The sequence below is a fragment of the Dermacentor andersoni genome, chromosome 2 (genome assembly GCF_023375885.2).
Source record: "Dermacentor andersoni chromosome 2, qqDerAnde1_hic_scaffold, whole genome shotgun sequence".
NCBI classification, from domain to species: Eukaryota; Metazoa; Arthropoda; class Arachnida; order Ixodida; family Ixodidae; genus Dermacentor; species Dermacentor andersoni.
The window spans coordinates 157,820,486-157,838,627 of record NC_092815.1 but is presented as its reverse complement, the minus strand read 5'-3'; positions in this window follow the sequence as shown (position 1 = coordinate 157,838,627).

Genomic DNA, 18,142 nt, shown 5'->3' with positions numbered 1-18,142 from the left:
CTCCCCCCCCCCTCCACGTGGGTGCCTCGGACGACACTGTAATGTGGCTAAGAGGGCGAGGAAGCGAAACCAAGCCTTCGGGTTTGGGAGTAGTACCGTAAGGTGACAATTGGGAGTTTCCTGTTGTCAGAACTCAGGCCTCCTGTCACTCAGAAGGGAGGTCCTTTTGGGAAAACGCCGGCGGTCAACCGCCATCTAAATGTGGGGAGAGATGGCTTTCCAGCCAGAGGTCTGGAGTACAAGGGAATCATCAAGCTCGAGGACGCTACGGCGCCCGGCAGAGGTGCCTTTCATGGGGGGCATTCGGGGAGTTAGAGCCCCGGCCAACTCGAGTACGTGGGTTGCCCAAAACACGACCAACGAGGTGACAGTAGTAGGGTGGGCCGTCACTTTCGATGGTAGGGCTTCGGTCCGACGATGACCCAACGTAAATGGGTACAGGATGTATAGCTCTGGCTAGCGACCCGGCCCTGGGATGTGGCTCGGTAGGTCGACATGCCGGGCTGCACCCAGTATGAGCGAAGGTCCTGGGAAGAGTGCCCGGCCGTGACCGAACCGTGTAATGTCGGGGGCATGCTGTTTGATGGGCCAATAGTTCTTGGGGGTATTGGTTGCGATCTGGTCTGGTATAGATTGCGATCTGGTCTGGTTTAGGCTTGGCAAACAGACTCAACCTCGAGGAGGCACACCTCCACGTGGCACCCCTGCGTACAAGGTGGAAACATCTTGTAGCGAAGTGCTTGCTGACCCGATACAAGCACACTGCCGGAGTGAAACTTAAGTATCTTTGAAATTCTTCGGGCATCTGACCAATAACCAAAGAGGACCCTACTCACCGGGCGACACTGCTTTTTGCCCGTATGCGACTTTGCACTATAGGCCTATGGCCACGCATGAAAGTGACTAATAGCAATTTTTAACGGCAAGTAGTGGATGGAGCTTGAGTCTCTCCACTGCGTCCCATAACACGGACTCATTGCGGAATTGACGGAGCGGGTAGTACCGCAAGTGGAAGGTTGACGGCCTCGAAAGCGGGTGCTTGTAGCCAGTGACGAGAGGTCTTTTCTTCTGCGTTTCCTCGTGAAGCGGGTCAGGCTGTAGCAGCAGTGCTGGGAGTGGGTTCGAGCTGTGCTCACCTGCGTACTTAGCCCCAGGGTCAACCCTGCCGGGTCACAGGGTGTCACTGCTTCCCGGGCGAAACCTAAAGGCATACTAGCGCCTTCACGAGGTAGTGCCCGCTTGAAAGCGGCAGGGAGCTTGCTCCAGAGGTACACTACACCTCTCCCAAAATAGTGCCTGTCTTGTGACAGCAGGGAGGACTGCTCCAAAAGGTTCACTACGCCTCACCCAAGAAGTGCCTGCCCTTGATGGCTGGGAGCGTGCTCCATAGAGGTGCACTACACCTCCCCCGAAGTAGTGCCCTTGGTTGACCAAGGAAGGGGCCACCGCCCAAACTGTTCATTGTACCGTGTGTAAAACAACGCCCTGGTTGTTCCAGGCGGCTCTGTTTGAACAGACCTAGTCTTGACCTCAGTCTTCCTCTGTCATACATAATACTGAATGAAGTCCTCTCCACTTGGGTTGCAGGTTTCGGTTCCGAAGTTAGTGCCAGGCTTTGTTTGATGGTGTTAGCGGTTCTCTGGCAGTTTTGTGGTGTATGGTTCGGCATTTTGTGGTCGCTTGTTCGGTAGTTGGTTTTTCTTCTTTTCTCCTCTTTTCTGTTGGGTGAGCGGTTTTCCGCGTGTGTTTTTTCGCCTGCCCCGAGTGACGTGGTAGTACGGCATGTGCATTCAATGTCTTCTACCTATACAAGAGATTTCATCACAGGCCGTTCAACGGCATTTAAGGACAGGACACTTGTATGTCATGTATGTGAATTCCGAGCTTCATCTCGTATTAAATTTGAGCATCACTATGCTACACATGGTATACAACTTCTATGGCAGTGCCTTTCATGCGGCCTTGAATATAGCTCTTCACAGAAAATATCTTCGCATTACCCAAAGATTGTTAAGCGTGTCACTGCACGTAACACACAATCTTCGTCCACTCGTAACAGCAAATTGCTGCCGAACAAGCTACAGGTTGCCCAAATGCTGCGCGGGTTACACCTACTACTACTACTACAGGGGGGACTTCAATTGAAAATTCAGACATTTTGCCAAGTGTGTCAGCTGCTGAGACAGTTGCCGATGTGATGGATACTGCAACACTACCTGGCTCAAGCGATGGCCTGCACACACCGCTTGTGCAAGTGTACCAGGAAGAGTCTCGCGAAGCCAATTTACATGCTACACAGGAGACTTACCAGTCTACTGGTCAAGGAAGATGGAATGCAGAAGACATCGCAACATTGGCCGCAGCCGAAATACGTCTCCTAGCAGGAACAGCAGTGCTAAAATCATTAGCCAGGATCTTTCCATTGCGTACGCAGAATGATATAGAACACATAAGGAGAACAGCACGCTACAAGGATGCAATTGAACTGCTGAAAGATGACGTTGAGATAGACGAAGTTGGAGAGCCGTCATCACCGATCCCCCCTATGCCAAGTTACTCTCACTGTCGTTGGACAGATTCGGACATAGCTGCACTTGCAATGGCCGAGGCTGCACTACCGTTCAGTCACGCCATAAATGAAGACCTACACAAACAAACTCGTACCAGAACGGTTCAGGCAATCTCACAGGTTTGATACACATCTCGGTACAGGGATGCGCTTGACTTGGCAAAGCAATGTGTACTAAATCCGCCACCTGTTCGTACATTTAAGAATTCAGCAATCGCAGCACTTTCACTTGACACTAATGATATTCGTCTTTCTCTAACAACTGTAGGCATTGAGGGTGAAGGACTTGTTTCCGCACTAAGCGTGGGCCCGATTCAATGGAAGATATCTACCACTTACCAGACTATTATAAAATTAAACGTTCTCCTCCAAAACCGCGTCATCCTAGGCCACGGGTTGACTTCTCAGCGTTGCCAAGAAAAAATCACCGCCGGGCATTATATGCTGAGCATCAGCATCTATATGACTTGGGTCCTGCTGCCCTTGAGGACTCTCTCCTGCTCGGTGGTTCTCAAGCTGGTTGTGCAATACAGGATCTACACAGAGAGTACGATCCAATCCTTGGTGCAGAATCCACTACGGTACGGGGGGGGGGGGGTCTCTATTGTCAGGCTAGGACAGAGGTTTCTGAGAGTCTTTTTGTGGCTGAGGAGGTTAGTCGAGCCTTGAAATCCTTCCCCAACAAATCCGCTGCAGGACGAGATGGTATTAGGATAGCTGATTTGAAGAAAGTTCCCTCGGATGTGTTAGTTCATCTCTTTAACAATTGGTTTTCCTTCGCTTGCATTCCTATTGAAATGAAATTGTCCCGTACTGTTTTAATACCTAAATGTGCAAACCTTGTTGGTCCTGGAGATTTCAGACCCACTACGGTCTCCCCAGTACTCTATCGTATGTATTCCAAAATGCTTTTGTGGCGTTTAACGGAAGACGACCAGTTTCATAAATTTCAGGCGGGATTTCAGGATGACAAATCTAGGTCATCTGACGTACTCTAATCCGAACGTTAAAGAAAAAGCACCATCCTTTCTTTGCGATGAGCCTTTGCCTTAGAAAGGCATTCGATTCAGTGTCCCACAATGCTCTTTTCATGGTTCTGTCAGAGCAGGGTGTTCTTGAACGCATGAGACATATATTAGAAGATATGTATAGACACTGCTCCACTACGTTTTGGTGTGGGGGCTTAACAGATTCACAAAGGGTTTCTGTGAGGCGGGGTATTAAGCAGGGTGATCTACAATCACCTTTCTTGTTCAACTGTGTCCTTGATCCTCTATTAGAAAGATTGAACAAGTCGAAAGTAGGTGTTCATTTTAATGGTACCTATATGTCAGCCAAGGCATTTGCAGACGACCTAGTTCTGGTATCAGACACGTATGAGGGGCTTTCCTTACTCATTAAACACACTGAAACATTTCTTTTCAATGTTGGTCTCGAAATCAATCCCCGTAAATCACAGTATTTTGGTTGGCGGGCAATCAAAGGGCTTTGACTACTGCATAGATTCGATGCCGGTTGCAGGGACTGAGGTCCATCTAGTTTTGAAAGATCAGCCCATCAAATATTTAGGATTACATTTCCTCATCAATAAAGCTCCTTCTTTCGAATCAGAAAAGGCTAACAAACTCCTGAAGCTCATCGGCAGAGCTAAACTCAAACCGTTTCAAAAGATTCATTGCTGGAGACAGCTGGTTCAGCCGGCATACCTATATGTAGCATAAAATTCATTTCAAGTGCAGGCAGAGGCTGTGCGCCTTGATCGTCGTCTTGCAAAAGAGGTGAAGTCGACACTGCATCTTCCCCAGGGCTTCCCACGCAGTCACGTTTCGATGCCAACTAGATGTGGTGGTGTGGGGATGTTGCAGATACAAAGAGTTGCCTTGGTTACACACTGCAAGGCGCTTAGTCGACTCGTTAGCCTTGGTGACGAATTCGTTGATGAACTATTTAAGGAAGTTTTGGGCGCATGCTGGGAACGCACAGCAGTGATCTTTGAAACTTCCACCGATATAACTGATTCCACCCAAGTTAAAGCCGCCTTGAAGGAAGTCTCAGTATCATGGTGGAAGAAGCAGACAGCCAAATACGCCAAGCAAGACTTGCTTGCTCATAAGGCAAAGTACACAATACAAAACAAGCTAAGCTTATCTTGCAGAAAACTAGCCAGCGCATTTTGCCATGTACCACTTTCGGAAACAACTCGAAATGGCCAATCTAATTTGCTGGTATTTACAGAGAACATGACCTTTAAATGAAGGTGCTCACTTTAAAAAAAAAACATTTCGCCAGGCGGGGAAGGCTAAATCGGGAACAGAGACTTCTTCCCTCCTCTTTAACTTTCTGCAGTGAGACATCATTACAGCACTTCATTACAGAAGAGACTGCTTCTACAGCCATAAATTTGAATTCACGCTCAGTGAGAACGACAAAGCATCCCTCTTTGTCTGCCGGCAACACGCAAAATACCCTGTCCCGCAAGAACTGCTGCACCCGTCGCACAGGCTGATCAACCACCGCTTTCTTCCTACGAGATAATACGTCGACGCATTCATCCACACAACGATCACCACCATTGTCCGATGCAGCCCTGCCGACCCGTCGAGGAAATGACAGCAGCCAGGGGCTAACTTCCTTGGTTCGGCGGCAAACTTGGGCACAAGACTGAGCACTTTCCCGACTTTCCTGTTTGTGCACTGCACGCAAGGTGTCGTATATCGCTTCTCTTTCAAGTGCGGCAAAGTATAAAAAGGACAGACAGGCAGATGCCTCAATGACAGGCTAAGAAAACACAAACAAAATTGAATTGTTATCGAGATGGACAAGTCTCCGTGCACTTTATCTACAATTTTATTTAGAAATAATCCTGTCTCGGTTTCTGAGACATAGCAGGAGTGAGTACAGAATAATAATAAATATACAATTACAAATTTATTCAACAAAATTCACCACAATACAAGAAACCTTAACAGAATACATAATTACGTAATTCTTTTTCAAAATGCCAGTACCGAGTCTGCGCAGAGACCCATCAAGTTTATTCCATAAATCCACCGTCCGCAGAAAGAACGAAAACTAAAAACAATCAAGATTCGACCTGAAGGGTATAATGTTCAGGGGATCAGCTCGTCGAGTACAGCGTGCAGAAGCTGCAACAAAAGAAATGGGCGCCAGAACACTCAAGCCGGTGTGAACTATCTTATGCAGAAGGATAACGCGATAACAAGTGCGCCGATGTACGAGGGATTGCAACGTTAAAACGTGCGCATGCGACGTAAGCGAAAATTGCCAGTCATAGCGACGAAAAATGAACCTGATTGCTTTTTTTTGACAGATTATAACATAGCTATGTGGTGCTTGAGATGAGGTGACCAAACGACCAATGCATATCCTAGTATGGGCCTGACCAACGTTTCGTATGCAGTCAATTTGCATTCTCTTGTCGAGCCGCTCAACGTGCGTTGCAGATACCAATGTTTTCAACGAGCCTTATTGCAGATCATTTCAACGTGCTTCCGCGATTTTAATTTTGATGTTAGAGTTACACCGAGGTACTTAAACTCTGTAACTTGTATTAGACAGACCCCGTCATTAGTATAAGTAAAGGAAAGGGGCTGTTTCTTGTTTGAAAAAGTCATAGCTATAGTCTTTTTGAAGTTGATAGACATTTGCCGAGTTTCACTCCAGTTAAAACACAATGAAAAAACATTCAGCGCAACCTGATCATAAGCATCAGAGATGGCGTTGTAGATAACGCAATCGTCTGCATACATTCCAAGTTTAACTTGAGTATCGCCGATGATTTCTGCTACGTCATTTATGAAAATAATGAACAAAAGCGTCCCCAGCGCCGAGCCTTGAGGCACCCCAGATGTAATCTGTACCTCTGATGACTTCACGTGGTTAAACGTAACAAATTGAGAGCGCGAATGTAAGTATCAGCTATCCAATCGACCAGCTTACTGAGATGATTGCGGCTGTAAACCACTGTTTAATGATTATATAGTTGCGTTTAGAAATGCAGAAGATAAAAAGGCACAAGGCAGATCGTAGAAGCAAGCTTGATTGAAAAAGAAGGTGTAAACCTGCATCAGCGCCCCGTCGATCTCTCTGACCAGAAAGGAAAAGGCCTATGTGGAAAATGTTGGGTTGCTCGCGCGATAATTTTCACTCGTGTGAGCCGGTATAAATACCATGCTTTTCTGAAATAAAATTCAGTTCATAGTTAGCGCACGTCATGTCGTCTTTTTTATCCCTGTCAATCCGGCGCTATGACTTCAATTGATGCAACGAACCAACTAGCCCAAAAATCTGCATGCCTGGAAGCATGTGCTGTAGATGCCAATGCCGCAGAATAGGCCTCTATTGAGAGGCATGCTAAGGATTGTTTGGGTATATAACATATAGTATACGGGCATCATTTCAAAAGTCTAACAGCGATTTTATGTCAAAGAGTGGGTCTTTGTCGAGACAATAACAATTCCAGGTATACTGGAATATGTTGTGTCTATGCTAAAGGAAAGCGTTTTCTTTCCTCTTCTACTTCGCGACATTCAAGCAATAGGTAGAGCACAGCCAGCATCTTGCCATATTTACAATAGAGAGGAGAATCACTGCTCGTTAAGAGATGAGAGTATGGGCCACACATGTGACCTATTCGAAGTCTGCAGAAAGCGACCTGTGTTCATGCTTTTTTTTTTTTTTGTAGCCAGCCAACTTCCTAAATGTGGCATCTCGTAAGTCCTTGTGCTCTTTACGGACGATTCAAGCATACCCATAAACCTAAAGTAATGTATCCTGATCTATTTATTTCTTCTTCTTTTTCTTCTTCTTCTTTTTCTTCTTCTTCTTTTTATTATTATTATGGGCGGAGTGCTTTTAGCCTGCTTCAGCCTCTGCCGCAGGATGGTCCTGTATTGAATCTCCTGGATCGGCCCACATTTTCGCCCACGAACACAACAAAGCATTGCGGGGCAGAGGTATACAGCTTCACTGTAAAAGCGCCTGTGACGTCAATATTGGCGCGCTGGATATCGTCACGATGCACCATCACCGTCGGCACAGCCCCGCAAGGAGCTGCTAAGCGCTTCACTTTCGTTACCTTCCTTGCCTCGGTGATAGTGCAATATCTTGAGGGCTATGACTTGCTAAGTGTGTACCATCATTGCGCCGTGCATACATTTTACGACCAAGCAAGCTTTTGGAGGCACACCTTCACTGCTTTATTGACAGTAAAACTTTAAACTCCTCCCATTCGAAAGAAACAACTTAAATATGTATTGAAAGCGAACTGGCCGCAAGGTACATGCTCAGGAAGCCATGTCATTGATCACAATATCAAAAAAGGCTGGGCGCGGTCAGGTCACCCTCAATGACGCTCTTTTTCTGCATCAGCTATTCTTTGGAAGAGCTTACTTGGAAAATATTTGTGCTCATGACTCTAACCGAAGCATGCTTAATAAAAAAATTCCTTCGCTCAGCTCCAGGACTGGCACCAAAATACTCATTTGCATTAGCCGCTTAAGATCAATCATTGAAATTTAACTACCGTAGCTTCGTTTATTAGGCAAACTGCCCAGCTTACCGCGTAACTAGATGTTGCCATTATGAACGCTCGAATGATAACATTAATTTTAGCAAGATTTACATTGGTTTATTTCTTAAAATTTGGCGCGGTTAAGAAATACTGATTGCATGTTCATGGTGCAGTAACGCTTCCGATAAAGCAGGCTCAAATGCTCAGACAAGTTTTCTTGGCGCGATTCAAGCTCATGAACTGAAATGTATTCGCCCAACCGTGCACTTCTACCTTTACAATCGATTTTCTTACATTATACAAGTTGCTCAGCGCTGCAGTACCTCACAAGGTGTGCGAGAACAATGTGCGTGCTCCCGATTAGATTTCTGAGCTTTGGTGGCAGTAGGCTCGGTTTGCTGGCGTTATCAGGAATAAAAACAGCTGCCTGGGGATAAATATCGGACGATTTTTTTCACGCCCTTTCACTTTGTAACAGATGGACCAGCGCGGACATATGTGTTAGAAGGAATAGTGGTGGAGTATTGGGATGAGTGCTTTTGTGCATAAATTTTGGCTGTCTAGTGCTGAGACTTGCAGAAGAAAACACCAGGATTTCTTGATATATTGTGATGACATACTTACAGTTACGTGAAATATGATCTCCCACATAGCGCCGGTGGTGGAAGGCCGCTATGTCGACCGCGATACCACGCCAATGCATGCGAACACTAATAAACGGGATGTGCTGCAACTGGGCTCCTCTTTCGTGCTCCTTTCTGAACATGATGCGCCACCTAGTGACTCTGCCGAGGAATATGTGCGTGTCCTCCGAGACGAGAAGCATAGCGCGCCAGCGACTCCAAGCACTGAAAAACGTTTCCGCGCTTGTGGCGGGTTACATGTTCAATAAGCCAAGTTGGCGAGAGGGTCATTGCAGCGAGATAACTTTGTTGACCTATAACTCTGAATGCATTTGGGTGGAGCTCCTATGCCAGGGTCCCACTGGCTTCTGCGGCTCTGAAGAGCCTTCAGTACCCAGTACATTCATGGCGCAGCGCGCTATATCATGGGTGTGGAAGCCGTTCTTAGAAAAGTGGCTGAAACTCGCTGCATTTTTGCTGCAGCGTGCTAATGCGTTGAATTGCTGTTCTTGAGGAACCCTTGTGACGTGGGTTCCATTACACTCAACATCAGAGAAATATACGCGATCTGTTTCATCAGTGTAGAGTGGGACATTCCCAGTGGCACATACCTAGTTACCCAAGTTGGCATCAAAGAGGTTCGTGGAAACCAGTACAGACGGGCTGGCTACATACCTAGAACTCCAAGTTTCCTTCAAAAAGCTTCATCGAACAGTGGTACCTTCTGACACCCATATTATCGCAAAAGAGGCGAATTGAAAAAAGGCACCCACGTACATATTGCTACATACTCAGGGACCCAAGTTGGTCACTCAATCGCCACATACTCAGGACACCATAGGGCCAAAGTTGGTCCGAAGGTTGGTTTTTAACCCTGTTCCTTCAGCACAGCAGCCCGATGAGCTATCCATTCGACCATGGACAAACTGTGTCCCAGGTAGGAAGCGCAATGGTTAGATACAAATACGCATAGATACGTAGATACAAATGTAGTTCTCGGAAGGTACATAAACTATCCTAACAATGTTAGCGTATTAAAATTTTACTTCAAATTGGTGCCACACCGTAGCCGACGCTCACACATCTGCACTGCAAGTAAAACTGCTTTCCATATGCAACAAAGGCTTCTGTTTAATAAACTTAGAAATGATATTAGCATCAAAAGGCAATTATCAACTGACAGCCCAATCGTTTCCCGGTAGAGAGCACCCCCATTTTCATCAATGCAGGTTCTCACTGACGCAAACAGTAAACATGAGGTGTTGAGTAAGACAAAGGTTCAAGGTTGACAGAGACTACATATGTTGCGTTGTCACAATTTTGGAAGAACTCAACTACAACACCGCAATTCTTGCTAGGGAAAGGGTCACGTGCATCGAGCCTTTTTAAACGCTGTGTCAAAATTAACTCACATACCTTTGCACATTCCCCTTTTACTAACACTTGTGTAAAATGGAAACCTCGCTTTATGAGTTCTTAAAGGGAGAAAGCTTTTAAACAGTTTCCCTTGCACTTTGCTGCTCGGTTGGCACGTATAATTGAATTCCTATCCATACACAGGCTTATAAAATTGCTCTCGACTCTTGCGACAATGCGCTTTACCAGATCGAATTTTTCTTGGTAGTCTGCACGGCTTTAAATGTGCATGAAAGTTCTGGTAGTGCCACAAATTTACCATTATTTGTGTGCTTACATTAGCGTCACTTCGTTTTTGCTAACATAAGGAAATGCTTGATCATTCCTACCTTAGAACCACAGCACTTTTTTCCAGGTAACTACCCTTGTGAAACGATCTGCTCTCCCGAGTAAACATCGCAAGGAAATCTCTCAAGTTTTCGCTGACTGGTTCTCGTGGACTCTCTTCTGTTACGCACCCGAAGTTCATGAGGAGGCACATGGCACGTTAATCCGAATGTCGGCCTCTTTCTCGAGAGTGCGCGACTTCAGGGGGTACCCCTTCTTGCTCGTGTGATGGTGGTTACTCAATACTGCGATGCTTGAATTTCAGTCCTCTGTGATGCACTGCTCTTTGTTGTTGATGGGCCTCGGAAAAAGCGCTCTAGGACACGACAAAGAAAATATAAAAATCAACTGTAGGTTCTGCTGGCTTCAATGTCCAAATGTAGCCATCGCTTTTTGGCGAAGATGTGGTCCGACATTATAATGACGAAATAAGTACTCAGCGCATGGGTTGGTCTTTCTGAACTGAGCATCCGTATAGATGCCATGTGGCACTAGCCCGAGTGTTCTCTAATAGTTCCCACCAAATTCGTTCTCGAAGCTTTCACACCTGTTATGGCTTGCCTCAACGATATAATATCTGATGACATGCAATTTCTTACTGAAAAATGCAGTTGAAAAACAGTGTGCTTTCAAGAGTCATAAAGTAATTCATTTATTACAAAATTAGCAAAAAAAATGAAATATTTACATGTTTTGGTCTGCACATGTCTACCCACGAAGCGAGCTCGCGCATGATCGCATACATGAGAAGAAAATATGAGCATGACGCAAAAGACCAGGCTTGTACACACAGAGAAAAGGACTCCATTATAAAAATAATTACTTCTTTAAGCAAGTAATTGATTGTGAGCACTAATTACTGCCGCACAAAACCAACAGAGCAGTTAGCAAAAGTAATCTATTATTGAAGGTAACTTTCCTCCCTACATTTATTCACCTTGCACAAATGCATTGAATAAAAAGGGCTGTCGCGGATCTCTTAATCCGTCCTCTGCAGCTCTTCCCCCATTGCTTAAATGAGTAAGTATTGCTTTTCAAAGTATTGTTCCGTAATCTTCCCTCGTTTTCTTGTGAACAGATCAAGTGACACTTGAAAATCGCTTAATACGCACACTTTAAGGAAAGGTTGTATAGTAACTTAGGAACAAATTTCCAAACAATTTTGGTTACTTAATGGCGAGATGCTCGTGTCTGGGTCCTCAATGAAACCCTGCACTTCTGTGTTGCTGGGGATAAGGGGAAGGCATTTGCGACAGGGCCGTAGTGAAAAACTGAAAACTCGCATTAGGCGATTCCCTTGCATCAAGCTCCAACGTCGTCATCCTATAGAGCTATTTTAATATTTCGGCCAACATCTCGTGGACCTTGTCTCGCGGCTTTCACCCGTTAGCCATTCAGACGAAAACTTTTAATTGTAACGAATGCGAACAAACGCTCACATTTCTGGTAAAAGTGCTCAAATCTGTTTTGTAATTTAACATACTAGTGGATATTATTAAGCCCTGTGGATACTCTTAACGTGTTACAATAACAAAAATGGCTTTATCTGGATCACCTATCATAATCATCATCAGCCTGGTTACGCCCACTGCAGGGCAAAGGCCTCTCCCATGTTCCTCCAACTACCCCGGTCATGTACTAATTGTGGCCATGTTGTCCCTGCAAACTTCTTCATCTCATCCGCCCACCTAACTTTCTGCCGCCCCCTGCTACGCTTCCCTTCCCTTGGAATCCAGTCCGTAACCCTTAATGGCCATAGGTTATCTTCCCTCCTCATTACATGTCCTGCCGATGCCGATTTCTTTTTCTTGATTTCAACTAAGATGTCATTACCTCGTGTTTGTTCCCTCACCCAATCCGCTGTTTTCTTATCCCTTAACGTTACACCTATCATTCTTCTTTAAATAGCTCGTTGTGTCGTCCTCAAGTCAAGTCGAACGTTTTCGTAAGCCTCCACTCCGTACGTGAGTACTGGTAAGACGCAGCTGTCATACACTTTTCTCTTGAGGGATAATGACAACCTGCTGTTCATGAACTGTGAATGCCTGCCGAACGCACCCCAGGCCATTCTTATTGTGATTATTTCACTGTCATGATCCGGATCCGCGGTCACTACCTGGCCTAAGTATATGTATTCCCTTACCACTTCCAATGCCTCGCTACCTATCGTAAACTGCTCTTCTCTTCCGAGACTTAAACATTACTTTAGTTTTCTGCAGATTAATTTTTAGACCCACCCTTCTGCTTTGCCTCTCCAGGTCAGTGAGCATGCATTGCACTTGGTCCTCTGAGTTACTAAGCAAGGCAATATCATCAGCGAATCGCAAGTTACTAAGGTGTTCTCCATTAACTCTTATCCACAATTCTTCCCAATCCAGGTCTCTGAATACCTCCTGTAAACACGCTGTGAACAGCATTGGAGAAATCGTATCTCCCTGCCTGCCGCCTTTATTTATTGGGATTTTGTTGCTTTCTTTGTGGAGGACTGCAGTGGCTGTAGAGCCACTATAGACATCTTTCAGTATTTTTACATGCGGCTCGTCTACACCCTGGTTCCGTAATGCCTCCATGACTGCTGAGGTTTCGACTGAATCAAACGCTTTCTCGTAATCAATGAAAGCTATATATAAGGTTTGGTTATATTCAGAACATTTCTCTATCACCTGATTGATAGTGTGAATTTGGTCTAGTGTTGAGTAGCCTTTACGGAATCCTGCCTGGTCCTTTGGTGGACATAAGTCTAAGGTGTTCCTGATTCTATTTGCGATTACCTTAGTAAATGCTTTGTAGACAAAGGACAGGCAACTGATCGGTCTATAACTTTTCAAGTCTTTGGTGTCCCCTTTCTTATGGATTAGGATTATGTTAGCGTTCTTCCAAGGTTCCTGTACACTCGAGATCATGAGGCATTGCGTATACAGGGTGGCCAGTTTTTCTAGAACAATCTGCCCACCATCCAACAAATCTGCTGTTACCTGATCCTCACCAGCTGCCTTCCCCCTTTGCATAGCTCCCAAGGCTTTCTTTACTTCTTCCGATATTAATTGTGGGATTTCAAATTCCTGTAGACTGTTCTCTCTTCTATCATCGTCGTGGGTGCCACCAGTATTGTATAAATCTCTATAGAATTCCTCAGCCACTTGAACTATCTCATCCATATTAGTAATGATATTGCCGGCTTTGTCTCTTGACGCATACATCTGATTCTTGCCTATTTCTAGCTTCTTGACTGCTTTTAGGCTTCCTCCGTTCTTGAGAGGAAGTTCAATTCTATCCATATTATACTTCGTTATGTCAGCTGTCTTACACTTGTTGATTAACTTGGAAAGTTCTGAATTATGGGGTTTTACGTGCCAAAACCACTTTCTGATTATGAGGCACGCCGTAGTGGAGGACTCCGGAAATTTCGACCACCTGGGGTTCTTTAACCTGCACCTAAATCTAAGTACACGGGTGTTTTCGCATTTCGCCCCCATCGAAATGCGGCCGCCGTGGCCGGGAGTCGATCCTGCGACCTCGTGCGTAGCAGCCTAACACCATAGCCACTGAGTATCACGGCGGGTAACTTGGAAAGTTCTGCCACTTCTATTCTAGCTGTAGGGTTAGAGGCTTTCATACATTGGCGTTTCTTGATCAGATCTTTCGTCTCCTGCGATAGCTTACTGGTATCCTGTCTAACGGAGTTACCACCGACTTCTACTGCACACTCCTTAATGATGCCCATAAGAGTGTCGTTCATTGCTTCAACACTAAGGTGCTCTTCCTGAGTTAAAGTCGAATACCTGTTCTGTAGCTTGATCCGGAATTTCTCTATTTTCTCTCTTACCGCTAACTCATTGATCGGCTTCTATGTACCAGTTTCTTCCGTTCCCTCCTTAAGTCTAGGCTAATTCGAGTTCGTACCATCCTATGGCCAATGCAGCGCACCTTGCTGAGCACGTCCACATCTTGTACGATGCCAGGGTTAGCGCAGAGTATTAAGTCCATTTCATTTCTAGTCTCGCCATTCCATTTCTAGTCTCGGCCACCTAACAGCAAACAGATAAATAAATAAGTTTACCTTCGAAAAACTAATCTCCATATCAAAGAACTTAGACTGCTCTAAGCAGAGAACACTGTGAACGAAAATTAACCCACCTGGAAATTTTTAACAGGTTACGTGCTCTAAAATCTCACCATCCTCGAATATTTACTCCGATATGGGAGCAATACAGCGGCATTTCCTCGTTTCACTGCGTTGGCTAGCTGTGGGAGGATTAAGGCGAGATACGACGCGATATTACGCTTCAAAATATAGTTCTCCTGTGAAACCTCCGCAAAGGGGGTTTAAAAAACTGCCCTACTGAAACAGGTTGGTCACGTGGCGCTTCCCATGAGGTTGTGCGCTGCGCTAGCTTCCGGCCGCGTTCGGCGGAGTTGGCAGCGCTCATGGCTAACGGTTCGTTTACATCTGTGAAGAGGCGTTCCGTGACAGCTTTTCGTCAATTTGTTTCCAGTATTTCCTTCCAGAAAGTTTGACAGGCGTTCCTGAAGCTCACTGTATCTCAGCTTCATGTACGTTAGCTGTGATCTCTTTGCTGACAATGATGAATGCAAAATCAAACATTTTCAAGTGCGGAAAAAGGCTTACCTAGAAGCTGCTCGTTATACTCGTGATGCTGGCTCAGGTTTCCGACTATACTTTCATGTTGCATGACCTTGGCTTCCGTTCTTCAGTGCGTGAAAGCGGACCTTTATGTCCATGTGAGTATATGCTGACAACTTCCGGTATAATGTTTGAAAGGACCGTGCAGCAATGGCAAAAGCAGCCCCCGTTCGAGCGACGGCATCCGTGCGAGCCGTACATGAATGGCACATTCAAAATTCGTTGCGACGCTGTGTTACCAGTGAGAAATACCGGAGTGCAAGCAACTGTTCTTATGTATCCGTGTAGGGATGTCCTCACCCAAGAAAACGGCAGGACATAAGTATGTGCACTGTAAATAAAGCTTCTTACTGAGCGATTTGATTCGAATTTTTATTGCACACTTGTGTTTTGGCCACGTAGTTGCTGCCCATATTGCATTAACATTATGCTCTATCACAGACACTGATTTAGAAGCTTGCCTGCTGGCTGCGAGTGTGAGGATTCGTTCACGATATCGGCGATGTAGCTAGTTTTTACTACCTGTGAAACAATGTGTTAAATATTCACAAGGTGCTATATTGGTGCAATATTAACTAGCTCAATATAAACTCCTCTAAAACTAAATTTGTTTTATTCACGTCCCACCAACACGCATACGCATTCCTCCGCTCTACCTTGGTAATAATCTTATCGCGGAAAGAACTTCCTGTAACTATTTGGGTGTGGAACTTAATTCTAACCTTAAATTTTATCAACACATAGCCAACGTTAGGGAGAAGGCCACATACGGAATAAGGACAATTTCTAAACCTCGGGATGTATTTAACAAGAAAACACTAATGTTTTTACACTACTGATTTATCAATTCACATATAAACTATTGCATTGCATGCTGGAACAATACGTATCGTTTCCACTTACAATCATTACAAGTATTACAAAACGGGGCTGTTTCAATAATTACATTTAGTACTGACCATTTCAATTCCAAACAGTTATAACATAACTATAACATTCTTACTGTGGACAAACATAATAACTTGAGTCTTGGTACATTTTTATACCCTCAACTACATAACGCTCACCGGAACAGTCCGATACATTATTCTTGTCTAATGAATACTAATCTTACACAATTTGCACTAAACAATAATTTTATTCTTCCCATGGTACACACAAATTATCGTAAGCAGAATATCCATTTTTCGTTCGTTTCCTTCTGGAACATACTACCTCCTACTATTAAGTCATGCAAATCTTTTCAATTTAGACGAAAACTAAAAGACCACAGTTTATCATCGGCAACCACTTGTCTTTTTTTTTCTCCCTTCCAGATGTATATTTTGCTACGCTACACAAATAAAAGTGCTGTTGGTTATGTCTTATTACCCATTTCCTTTCATAATGGCCTTATAGATCTGTAATTTGTCGAATGTATTAATAATTTTATTTTTACTGGCATGTGTGCTACTGATTTGTATTAGTACAGCTAAACCTAAACCAATACTACGTTTGCTATTTTTTATATTTTACATTCGTTACAACTGTTTATATCTTACACAGGAGGCCTCGGGACCTCCTTCTGTATATCATTCTCTTGCACTGTAGCTTCTCTATTAATAATAAAACCTCTTTCATTCATTTAGTCATTCATTGCTTGGATGCTGAGCAAGTAGTGCGGTCTAAAAAATGTATGACTCGGCACTTTTCGATGTTACATAGGCTGCTGCGGGTCATGCTCGCACGGAATGAATCCTTGCTACGCTACCACTATTTCGCACAAATTTTGTCATGAAGCACACGCACTTACATTTCTGTTGCTTACTGTAACTAACGCACTACATTTTGGCCGCGAACGCCGGCAGTTTGCGCAGTCGCTTCAGAACTCACAAATTGTCAGGCTACATTTGCAAAATTATGCCAATAGCTTTTTTCTCACTATTCTGAATTAAGTTTTGTGTCGATTGAGGTATTCTGTTAATTTCAGATAGGTAGATATTGCAATAGCGAGAATGTTAGTCGCAATTATGAAAACAGCACAGCTGCTCACTAGGCAGTTTCGAGGCACAAAGTATCGTGGCTATATATACTGGCAGCGTTGCTTCTTGTGTGTCGCGTGTATGTCTCAAATGTTTATGTATGGCATGTCTTATGTGCTTTCATTAACTTCTGTTGTTGAATTTGACGTCGTCTTGTGTGCATGTTTCGAAATTTGACCAGTAGCCCCTGCATATAAACATCCTCACCCAATCTGACGTGATACCTCCCTTTTACTCCCGTTGTGCCTCAAAAAGCTCCGTCCAGTGCAAAGTAAAATATAATAAAAAAATAAAAAAAACTCCCATGGTGCCACGCAATATTTCCGCTCACAGGGAGTAAAATTCTACTGCAATCATATGCAGTATAATAAACTCCCAACCAGGGGGTCGCTAGAGGACAAAAATCATACTGCCACCCGAGAGTTCCGCTTACAGTGAATGACTCAGCAACAGCTCTTATCACCTGTGAATGCCATATATGAGCGCTTCCAGGAGAGATGGAGGCAAATTTATAATACGAGAAAAGCTCAGGTTTCGGACCTCCAAGAGAAGTGCGCTATCTCCAAGACTACCATACTCAGGTGTTGCCGGCATAGCTGCAGCATGCCAATTATGGGAAAGAGGTAACCGCTGTACATGGTTTCATGCTTTTGAACTGCAGTTCCCGCAGCATTTAAGTTTTGAAAGCTGCGTCACCTGTCGGAGCTTGTTTCATTGTAAATGCAACTGGTTAGCTACAATGCAACTGAATCATAGGAGGCGTTACTGAGTAAACAATGTAATCGTCAAATTTCGAAATTACTAAATAACGTGATTCAGTATAAGTACTTAGGCATGTACAAGTAATTCATAAGTTAACGTAATACTCACCAAGACAGCCTCAAATAAATGTTTTCAAATGAAGTATCACATTTGCTGTAAAAATATGCTATATTACTTTGGGCAAACAGCTATGAACATTACATTGCACAATGTTCGAGTATGCTAATATATGGCAAGCCTGAGCGT